Genomic DNA, 11,904 nt, shown 5'->3' on the forward strand with positions numbered 1-11,904 from the left:
TTAACCACGATTCGGTGTAGGCTACATCTGCTTTAACCCTATGAGCCCGACGGACGCAAAGTGCGTCAAAAAACGCACACATTTTCTTTGTTACATTGCTCCGCTATTATTAGTCACAGCGAGATGAGACTTATATTGCAGGAAAGAGCAGAACCGGGGCTTTCCAACGATACTAGACACTTGTCTGTACGATCAAGTATGAAAATAAAATAAAATCATGAAGTTAAATCAAAGTATATCATATTTACAGTCTATATTGCTCTGCGTTCACTGGCGCATCCAGAACTCTCGCTTAAATTACTCGCGGACCACGCATGGCACAGACATGACACGCATATCAAATGAAAGAGGAGAAGCAGAGCTTTGCATTGATGCCAAATACATTGATCATTTCGTATTATAAAATCAGACGAAGTTACAAACAAATAATAATGTCATATAGCTTTGGCTACCTTCACTCTCGTTTGATTTCCTCGTGAAATCGCGATCAAAAAGATATGGCACGCATGTCAGATGAAAGAGGAGAGCTGGAGCTATCCACAGATACCAAATACAACCTTCTAGGCCATAAAACAGACGAAGTGACAGCAAAATAATAACTTCATTTAGCTCCACTTACCTCGTGTTTTTGTGTGGCATAATAGCCTATGTTCATAATCCAATGTTATCATGTGTTTCTCTATGGCAAGTCACGTTCATAACACGGTTTTGAGATCCTAGCAAACTCCTGTATGGTATCCAATTCAAGACTCATATTGCATCCAAATTTGTTTGACAAATAAACACTTTTTGCCTTTACTTTGTTCATTGCAATGCAGCAAAACAAATATTATAGAGAATCATCATCTGTGCACGTCATGTGTGCTACCGCAAACAAGTCATGTCAGATCAGCTAGTGTCACAAATATGGAGTGCAAAAAGTGCCAAAAAGTCATTTTTTCATCACTAAATAAAAATTGCCATTTATTTCTGGAAGGCACACACCACATATTTCTGTAAATTGCTCAGCCCCAAAGTATACCTCCACCATGGTTCTTATATTGCCATTTTCAGGACAGTCAGGCCTACATAACCATGCAAGTTTTGTCGAGATGTGAGCTTGCTGTGGTGAGATACACGTCAAAATGCAAGAATTTGTATAGTACGCTTTTCAAATTTTCATCGCAAATTTGCGCTGTATCATATAGCCACTGCGTCTTTTTATGTAGGCTAGCCTACGTTCACATTAAATCCATTCCACTAACGTTATCAGGAGAATAATGTAACGTTTTATTTTGAGCACTGGCTGTCACTCGTTAGATATAACAGATATAGGCTGCCAAACTCCAAGACAAGTTAAGCACCCAGCCAGTTAAACATGACCAAGGAAAAAGTGAACGGACAACCCACAATGCCATGCCACGGTAGGCTACCTCAATCATAGAAGTTAACATTGCTGGACACTCATCTTTTCTATTACACCGGAAATATTTGTCTTTACCGTTGTTAGTTTTTTGAACATTCATGTTATTTAATGGAAACATGTATCCTTGAACTATGCGTGACTATTTTCCTAAAACCGAATGAAACCTAATTACGTTCATTACATGTAGGCTACGGTAGACACTAGTGATGCGCGGGTCGTCTCGTAACCCGCGGACCCCGCGGATAACCCGCGGGTCGGGTTGGGGCGGTTAAAGAAATTATCACTTTATTTGCGGGGCGGGTTGGGGCGGGTCATTAATGTATGTTGCGTGCAATTCCCTATAGCCTTTATTAACAGTATGTAGGATTTTGGCCAAAACGAGTAGGCTACTGCAATTACTTTCAAAATACTGTAGCGCGGTGTATCGCCTCCCTCTCCCCTCTGAGTCGCGGTTGCCAGCTTGCTGCAGGATCCAACAGGAACGTAGGCTGCTAGCTTTCAATGGCAAGTGCTAATGTTGTTTTCCTCAGCATAATGACAGAGAAAGGAACTCTGATAATGCATTGCGTTAGCAAAGACTAGCCGTTATTATTTCCCAAACAATTCCTGAGCCTATACCTTTTCAATTCAACGAGCTGCAAACTGGAAACTGCATGGAAATAACTTGTAATAAGTGGCTACAAAGGATTATTCATGAAATGATATCAACATACCATAGAAATTACCACCTTAATTAATGCTGTTTGCATTGCTATTACCTAGAAACAGCAGAGTAATTGCACTAGAAACTGCATAGAAATTACTGGTAATAAGTGTAACAAGTGATTGTTACCATGAAATTACATAGAAATTACCATACAATTACCACCTTATTAGCGAGCCGTAATGTAAAGTGTTACCAATAATCCGTAATCCTTTGTAGCCACTTATTACAAATATTTCCAGGCAGTTTCCAGTGCAGTAACTCTGCAGTTTTTAGGTAATAGCAATGCAAACAGCTTTCATTTTAAGTATAATAAAATGGTAATTATTTGAAACTTTACTTATTGTTTTTGTTTAATTGCATGACAAACAAGGAGGTAATTTCCAGGAAAATACACAGCATCAGGGCCGTAAAATACATTATCACTTATTTCCACCCAATTACTTAGTTATTAGCCTACTAAGAAAGACAAACCAAGTCATTATCGTAGTAAGCTGGTAAAGAAGACATTATGTGCCTGTAACTAAACTGGAACAAGTGAAGTAATTTTATGGAAACTATATGGTATCAGAGCTGTAAAATGCACTATTGCCTCTTCCTATTTAATTACCTAGCTGTGTTGATAAACCCATCAATTATCCTTATGACATTTTTAGTGCTGTTTTTGTTTAATTACCTGAAAAACAAGGAGGTAATTACCAGGAAAATACACAGCATCAGGGCCGTAAAATACATTATCACCTATTTCCACTCAATTACTTAGTTATTACCATCTCTGATCTGAAATAGGCTATTTTGTAGCCTACTGACATTCAACACACAAACACATGTTGAGTACGACCTTTATTACTTTGTTCTGCAAAAAAAGAAAGTTGACATTTAACATACAACATTTAAAGTAGCCTATAAGTCCGCCGAAAATTTAACTAAGCCATGGAGAAGTATTTTTCGTTGATCACGCAGTAGGCTAGCCTGCAGAGCTAGCATGAGCTACAGCCCAAAATCGCTAACAGTGGCATAGAGCCATAGGCTACGCTTTCAAAATGAAACCACTAACATTGCTCAAAACAGCGCAAAACCTCGTCAGCAGCTAACTCGAGGTGTCTACACATAAAACAAAGCACCAGTCAGTCTGTAAACTTTGGAATAGTCTGTACACACTTAGAAATCGTTCGAGAGTGCAACTCTATCTGAAGCACAGAAATGTCACGCGAGTTCTCACACGGAAGCACGCATGGGAGCTATTGCCGGAAGAGACTACGGGTAGTCCGGTGCTCAAATTACAGAGAAATCAGAAAGAGGACAAGGAAGACAGAGTGGTTCATGTCTGTTCCTTTCCCGGCAGCGAAACACAAATGAAAAGTTTACAATCCAGCAAGTTTTCATCAGCTGTCATTGCGATACGGTCGGTCTCCAGTGGCTTATTGTTTAGAATGTGGACATTGACACCTCAATCGAAACGCTATAGTGATGGATTACCGTGTCTGCTGTCATAATTTTGAGAAGGACGACTTTGTTATTCCGAGAGGAGCTTCTGACCCAAAGAAGTCAACGAAATATTATAATATTTTCATCTGTAACAAACACGTCACCTCTGTAGCCTACCTGTATGAATGTTTTGGTAGGTTCAGGGTGCACTGCAAAGAAAATATTTAGCCTACTGTTTCAGAATTTGATCATGTTGTTTTATTATTGCAGAACATGTTTAATGTGTGAAAACAATGTTTTTTTGCAGATCAAAGTTAAGGTTGTGCTCAACATGTGGTTGTGTGTTGAATGTCAGTACACGGTAACCTATTTCAGATCAGAGATGGTAATAACTAAGTAACTGAGTGGAAATAAGTGATAGTGTATTTTACGGCCCTGATGCTGTGTATTTTCCTGGAAATGACCTCCTTGTTTTTCAGGTAATTAAACAAAAATAATAAGTAAATCCTGGACTATCATTTCAAGAACTAGATTCATTTTAAATCATTACCATTTTATTAAACTTAAAATGAAAGCTGTTTGCATCACTATTACTTAGAAACTGCAGAGTAATTGCACTGGAAATTGCATAGAAATGACTAGTAATAAGGGGCTACAAAATATTATTACCATGAAATTACATAAAAATACCATAGAAATTACCACCTTACTTTATGCTGTTTGCATTGCTATTACCTAAAAACTGCAGAGTTATTGCACTGGAAACTGCATGGAAATAACTTGTAATAAGTGGCTACAAAGGATTATTCATGAAATTATATCAACATACCATAGAAATGACCACCTTAATTAATGCTGTTTGTATTGCTATTACCTAAAAACTGCAGAGTTATTGCACTGGAAACTGCATGGAAATAACTTGTAATAAGTGGTGAAATTTCCATGAAATTACATAGAAATTACCATACAATTACCACCTTATTAGCGAGCCGTAATGTTAAGTGTTACCGCTATTTTCATAATTGTTGGAAGTCGTAAGCACGATTAATCGATTAATTCGATTAATTGCACAGCCGTACCACCAAGTTTTTTTTGTATTCCTCTCAACTTTATCTTTGTGCTTTGATTATATTTGAAACAATATCTAACAAAATGTTTCTCCACAGCATTATTTAGCATTTTCATGCACTCGTAATTCCCTGGAATTACTTTCTCTAGTTGTTATTATTATTATTATTATTATTATTATTATTCAGGGCCTGAATTTGTGTGCGGGATTGCGGGTATCCCGCATATTTTTTTTATTTCCTGCACCTTAAAGGGATATTCCGCCATTTTTGGAAATACGCTCATTTTCCACCTCCCCTCGAGCAAAACAATCGATATTTACCTTGTTCCCGTTCATCCAGCCATTCTGTGAGTCTGGCGATACAACTTTTAGCTTCAGCCTAGCATAGTTCATTGAATCAGATTAGACCATTAGCTTCTCGCCTGCTAGCTTCATGTTTAAAAGTGACTAAGATTTCTGGTAATTTTCCCATTTAAAACGTGTCTCCTCTCCAGTTAGAAAGTGCAATAAGACCAACTTAAAATGAAACCTGGCGTTTTTCTAGGCTGATTTGACATGGAACTACACTCTCATCTGGCGTAATAATCTGCAACGTAATTGCAAACGTACCATAGGCGCAGTGATATCGTACGCAGCATCTGAAAATAGTCCCCATAGACAGCAAGCAGTAGTAGTGCCAGTAGTTTGCAAGTTGCCTTGATTATTACGCCAGATGAAAGTGTAGTTCCATGTCAAATCAGCCTAGAAAAACGCCAGGTTTCATTTTCAGTTGGTCTTATTGCACTTTCTAACTTGAGAGGAGACACGTTTTAAATGGGAAAATTACCAGAAATCTTAGTCACTTTTAAACATGAAGCTAGCAGGCGAGAAGCTAATGGTCTAATCCGATTCAATGATCTATGCTAGGCTGAAGCTAAAAGTTGTATCGCCAGATTCACAGAATGGCTGGATGAACGGGAACAAGGTAAATATCGATTGTTTTGCTCGAGGGGAGGTGGAAAATGAGCGTATTTCCAAAAATGGCGGAATATCCCTTTAATGATTCTAATGTGGGAGATTCCCGCACACTTAACTCATTGGCTGCCAGCGATTTTCAGTGCAGAGCGCTCCATACTGCCAGACGTTTTACAGCATTTTGACTGTTTTTCCAAGATCCACCGAACGGTGAGCTTTATGACTATGCAAACACCGAAGGTACCAAATGAAAGAGTAGACTCTCTTCTTTCACCAGGAAAAAACGGCTTGTTTCTATCGTTTTCCGTTCTTTAGTAATCGTCAGTAGAACATGGGTTAGTTTTGCTAAAAACACCTGTTTTTGACCAAAACATGGAGAAAACGATCTTTTTGTGAAAATCAACTTTTTAACGTTAGCGTTTCAGTAGTATGTCAACCACGATTGCACTGTTATCTCGTCAGTCTCGTCAAGGTTGCTAGGGACTCTGATGGTCGCTAAAGACTCTGAACAGGATGCTAGACTTAGCAAGCTAGCACTAGCAAGGTTGTTGTTAGTCTATATCGCAATATCCAATGTAAATGGATCATACCGTTCACGTGTTTTCCACCCTTGATGTAAGAAGTAAGCATATTTATTCCCTGCATCGCGTGCAAACTAGATCCACTGTGGTCGATCTTCAGTGTGTTTGCTAGTTGTCTCTGTATGACTTGTGCACTCTAGGCAGATACTAATGATCCAAATGGCACTATTGCCATCTAGAGGTTCGGATCGCTAGTGCAGTCTGTTTACAAGCCTGAAACTCTGCCAGATCGTTCCCAAGCCCACCCAGGAGCCCTCCCCATTGAAAACGGCAATTGACGTCTATAGACCCCCGCGGCTCGTGAATATTGAAGTGAATGGCCAAAGGGAGGAAGATCCTCCGCGGAAGTGCCTCCGTCAATAAACCAATCAGTGGAGCTGATTGTGTTGCTAATATCCAATCAGAAATGCAGGTTAACTGTACATATCAGAAGTTGTCATGCCGCAGGAAAGTAGCATGCGGATCAAAAAATGAACTGAATTAACTTAATCATTTCAATTGCTTAGTTGTTAATAAATCAAACGTTTTATTGAGCATCCAACTTCATGTCACTCACTGGACTTACAAACAGGGTCAGAACGGCAGAAAGACGTATGCGAAACTCCAATGGTAGCAGGCAGCTAGCTAGGGTAAGTCAGTTAACTTAGCAAAGGAGAGAGCAATGAAATTATATGTTGCCTCGTACCTAGCAAATGAACAAACGTCTGAACGAAGACCTTTCTGTAACTTTTTCGGTCTAATTTAGTTGAAACGAATTTAAGTCATTTTAACAAGATTAACTAGCAAGGTTTGAATTGTTACTAATTTAGCTGAACGTCATGTTGCTGTTTTACACACTATCAAGCTTTCATGAAAACGTGAGCCTCCATACTGTATTAGGGGCTGTTTGTCTTTTATTTTTTAGACTAGCCTACATGTCATGTCTCTGTCTATAATTGTTTTGGGTTAGATCATGATTGTACAACTGGTTTGGGGGCATCAAAGTAGAGCCTGATTCCTTTGCTTTAGAAGTTTGACACTTCTACCCAGCTGCTAACAAACGGCTAAAAACTTTCTACTCAAACTCTAGGACCCATATCAAAATAAAAGTCCTAACACATTTTCAGTGCATGCATTATGTCTTGCAGTAGAGGGGTATAAAACAGCACAGGATACTAAAAGTATACTAACAAGCTGGGGTACAAATAATTTTATTTTCCAGTTTACTTACTTTGGCATTAAATCATATCCATAACCATAATGTGGGTTTAACAACTTCCCTCTCTGAAAGACCACCCCCCCCGCGCACACACCTTCCTCAGTTAATTCTAAAACCACCAGCCGCCACCGGTTTGGGGGGGGGAGAATTATACAGTTTGCGGGGAACAGGTAGCGTTCCCTGCAAACTGTATAAATTTCCCCCCCAAACTATATAAATCCCCCCCATTGGAGTCACTGAGGGGGGGAATTCCCCCCGTTGTGAAAAATGAAATTTAGGCCCTGATACATGACTAGGCTATAACCCAGCAATGTTGTGCTGATCACAGTAAATGTGTCTTGTGATCTTGCTTAAATTAATCTTGATTCATCGGTTTCATTCAATAAAGGTCTAACACAGACAGATGTTACAAGCTAAAGAAAGATACAGAAAGAAAAACATGAGTAAAAGGAAAAGGAGAGGGGTTATCACTAGCAAGACGGAGGATGAGGAGGAGGAAGATCAAGCAGGACCTCAGAAAAAACAGAAACTCCAGGGATCCATGACTTGTAAGTCTGCATTGACTCTGATTATGATATTTGTTTACCTGCGACAGACTTACGGTTTCAGTAAGGCAGAACACGGAATCACCATCTGTGTCTGTGGTTTCACACTCTCTCTGTGTGTGTGCGTGTGTGCGTGTGCGTGTGTGTGTGTTTCCAAACATGATGGACTCTGATCCAGATTGGAAGAAGAAGAGGGCTGGAGCCTCCAAAGTGGGTGTGTCTTCATCTGCCACTGACAGGTCAGTCTTTATGGAGGGCAAATTGTATTTAGTATGGAAAGCACAAGGGGGTAAGCAAATGTTAGTAAAGCGGACCCCCCTATGGGAGGCTCTGAGCCTATTAAAGGGACACTTCACCGATTAGCATTAAGCTTTGTATCTTTAGAAAACCAGTCATGTTTTTGAATGGTCGTGCATCATTCCCTCAGTTTGCCTTGAGATGGAAGAAATACGGATTTCAATGTTGGACTTCCTGCTTTCAATGATGTAAAAATCATAATTTTACATTATTGAAAGCAGGAAGTCCTATTCATGGGTTTCATTGAAATCCATATTTCTCCCATCTCAAGGCAAACTGAGGGAATGATGCACGACCATTCAAAAACATGACTGGTTTTCTAAAGATACAAAGCTTAAAGGAACGTTTTTTCATATTAAACTATGTTATTCGCTTAAGTAAGACGAGAAGATACATACCTCTCGCGTCTGAATGCGTGCACTCAAGCGCCCTGGCAGGTTGATGGGTTGGCGGTCGCCCTGGCACTTGATTAGCACTTAGCTTAGCCCAATGTATTCATTAGGATCCAAACAGATGAACAGATAGAAGCGACCAAACTCCTCCAGGTTATTTAAATACAGGTACACGAGTAGTTACACAACCAAGTATGGTGACACAAAATAAAACGTGACGCTTTTCTAAGCGGATAAAAAGAAGAACATAATTTGTGGCGGAAGCACTTGGGAGCACTTTGACTCGGCGCAGTAATATCATCACTCCTGAAAATCTTCTCCCTCTCCCTCTCACTTCCGCTCCCGCTTCCGTCAACAGAACCAACGTGAGCTGCACCGGGAATAGTAGTTCGAGCAGAGTTGACAAAGTATCAGGTTGTAGGAAGATATTTGTGAACAATTATGGTTATAACGTGCATTGTAAAGGGTTGTGATAACAAGCAGAAGGTATATAGAGCCGTCACATGAATTTGACTTTTTGCCAGGTGCAAGCTGTACATTTTTATTTGCAATGGCGGACTTTGTAGATGGTGACTACTGGTTTGTCTCAGACCCAGAACCATATCTGTTAATATGAAAAAACGGTGAAGTGTCCCTTTAATGCTAATCGGTGAAGTGTTCCTTTAAGGCTTCACCTGGAGTTAGTGTTTCATTAACCTCCCTTCATTTTGGCCTCAATTTGAGAATAACATTACATCTGAAGTGTTTTAAGCCTTTACATGAACCATTTGTATTCCCAGCGAAATACAACATTATGTGACTGGCGTCATAACCTTGTATCTCACTTTACGGCTCCATAAACATTTTTGTCGTAACATTATGTGCTGTAATTTGTTTCACACAGTGTGCACAATGCCAGTCCCCTGCAGGCCATCTTACCATGTATGCCAGTGTGTGTTAACACTAGAAGCGCCAAGCGCCGGTCATTTGACCGCTGACGCGTATTCCTAGAAGCGCCGTGGGGGTTTGACCTAGATATACCTAGAACTGCCGGGCTGCGGTCATTTGACCGCAGTGATTACAAAAAAAAAAAAATATTTTCACTCGATTAAATTCCAGGACCCTACGTTCACGACTTTTCCTAAATACGCGTGTTTTGTCACCCAGAATTTTTACATGATCAAAAGCACACCGGTACAAGCTAGTTTAGAGCTATTTTGCGCTCACTTATGTGACAACACTATGTTGTCTCGCGTTCGGCCATTTTTGTCCAGGCTGCTATTCTCTTTTCTCACAGCAGATGTCGCAAGGATTTCCTGTCAGTCGGGCATGAGAATAATATTTTACCATAAAACATATCGTTTATATATGTGCAATATGTATTATATATGTGCTTTATTTTAATAACTATTTTTCATTTACATGGCATAGTCTATGGAGGCGATTTACAGTGGTAAAATGCGAGTTTGTTTTGAAAACGTTGCGACAGGCCTAGCTGCTACATGTGTAAAACATATTTTCGTCGTAGCCTATTTATGTACGTAGGGCGAGTATGCCTACGTACATTCATAGTTGTATATCTTATCTTCTATTTGTAGGCTATCTTTTAAAGCTCAGACTAATGTATAAGCATTTTCTTACATATTTGCTGGACTGACTGAGTTACGTCAAGTCAAATACCTATCCTAACGCAAATATTATACAATGTCATGTGGCGCAGCGTTAACACTCCTGCCTGCAACGCCGGAGACCCGTTCACATCCTGGCAGGAGCAAATTACAGAATCTTATATCCATTTAATTTACTGACCGTTTTTCAACGTCGATGAACAATTATTTTTTGTTAATGGTTTTTAAGAACAACCTATCTGAAATAAACGGATGAATCAATATGTTTAGGCCTACCATTAACGAAAAATAATTTCGCCAGCCAATAATTTTCTGCCACCATCTGACAAACTTTGACTAAGCCAGTTAGACTTTTTGCATCTTTGCGTTTCAGAATGTTCGAATTCGCCAGCGTGCGTGTAGTTATGTGAATAGAAAAGAATAGCATATAGCCTACTTTATTGATGCCTTGTTCAAAAGGACTTCCGTCATGAATAGGTTGGGAATCGAACCAACAACCCTTGGGTCCTCAAGCCGAAGCTCTAACCAGTGAGCCACAGCCTTGCTTGACAGAGATGTGAAAATGTGTGTCTCAATGCTAAATCTCGAATTCACATAGAAGTTAGCTTAAATTGTAGAAACAATTAGGCCTATAGCTTTTTTTCAGCAGACACCGCAAACATAGCCTATACACATTCGCAAAACGGAGAATATCATTCACTCATTATTTTAAATTATGCTACTTCTCACGCCTATGCCTGCTCAGCATAGCTCTCTCTATCTCCCTCCCTCCGAGGTAGCTAGCCTAGACCCTATAAGATGCTTCTCCCTAAATGAATGAAAGTTGTTTTAGAAAGTAGCCACGGTAGCCTGTAAAATGCGGCATGAAATCCTGGCTACTGTGTAATTGAAACCAGACTGTTAGGCTCTTTGTTCCAGGTGACCAGGTCCGATCATTTTCGGCGGCGCGAACATATAGGATACCTATTAAATGAATAGAAGTGAATTTGGGGAGTGAATTAGAACTAGCCACATTCACTTTTAGAGCATTTTAGTTGAAAGTCAAGTTTGCTTAAGGTTTGTTCAAGAACTCTTCCAAAGTTTTTACCTCAAACAACACAAATCAACACAAATACATGAACAGATAACTCAAACGTGCTGTATGTCCTAATGAAACAAACAACCACAGATTATCAACAACACGGTCTGACACGAATGACACATGGCTTAGTGCAAACTGAATTTATGACCAAACGATTTCATTCGTGCACGAAGCGCCATCTAGCGATCATTATGTGTAAGTAAAAGCCTCCCAGTCTAAGGACTCAGCGGTCATTTGACCGCCTCGCCGCGCTTTAAGTAGTTCACAACAGCACGGCGCTTCTAGTAGGTCGTCAAAGCGGTCAAATGACCGGGGCGCGGCGCTTCTAGGTATAAGTGGGTCAGAACGGCGCGGCGCTTCTAGTGTTAAAGCCTACAAACTCCCTGCATTATCACAATATGTTCCTGTAGAGAATTCATACACTCTAGCTGTTGTAGGGATATTATGATGATGTTTTGTTAACATGCTCCACTTAAATGTGTATTTGTGATTCTGCTATTGATCCAGGTGGACACCTGAACAGGTAGAGGTCCATGAGAAATTCCGATCCACACTGAAGAGCAAGTTTCAGCATCTGGTTGAGGGAGTACCTAATCAGGGAGAAACCCGACTCCTCCATGAGATCTACACAGACCTCTACATCA

General features: G+C 40.0%; 1 protein-coding gene and 1 long non-coding RNA gene across 5 annotated transcripts in view; both read left to right on the forward strand.

Moving 5' to 3' along the window:
* Positions 1-11,901, forward strand: part of LOC134070694 (uncharacterized) — a 32,645-nt gene extending 20,744 nt beyond the window's left edge. For both annotated transcript variants that reach the window (XR_009936960.1, XR_009936961.1), the window contains exons 3-5: positions 7,727-7,886; positions 8,062-8,122; positions 11,768-11,901. This is a non-coding gene — a long non-coding RNA (uncharacterized LOC134070694). The remainder of the gene's footprint in view (positions 1-7,726; positions 7,887-8,061; positions 8,123-11,767) is intronic.
* LOC134070012 (uncharacterized) overlaps positions 1-11,904 on the forward strand; it is a 274,775-nt gene that overhangs the window by 104,864 nt on the left and 158,007 nt on the right. The window lies entirely within an intron of this gene.

The sequence above is a fragment of the Sardina pilchardus genome, chromosome 22, assembly GCF_963854185.1.
Source record: "Sardina pilchardus chromosome 22, fSarPil1.1, whole genome shotgun sequence".
Taxonomy (NCBI): Eukaryota; Metazoa; Chordata; class Actinopteri; order Clupeiformes; family Clupeidae; genus Sardina; species Sardina pilchardus.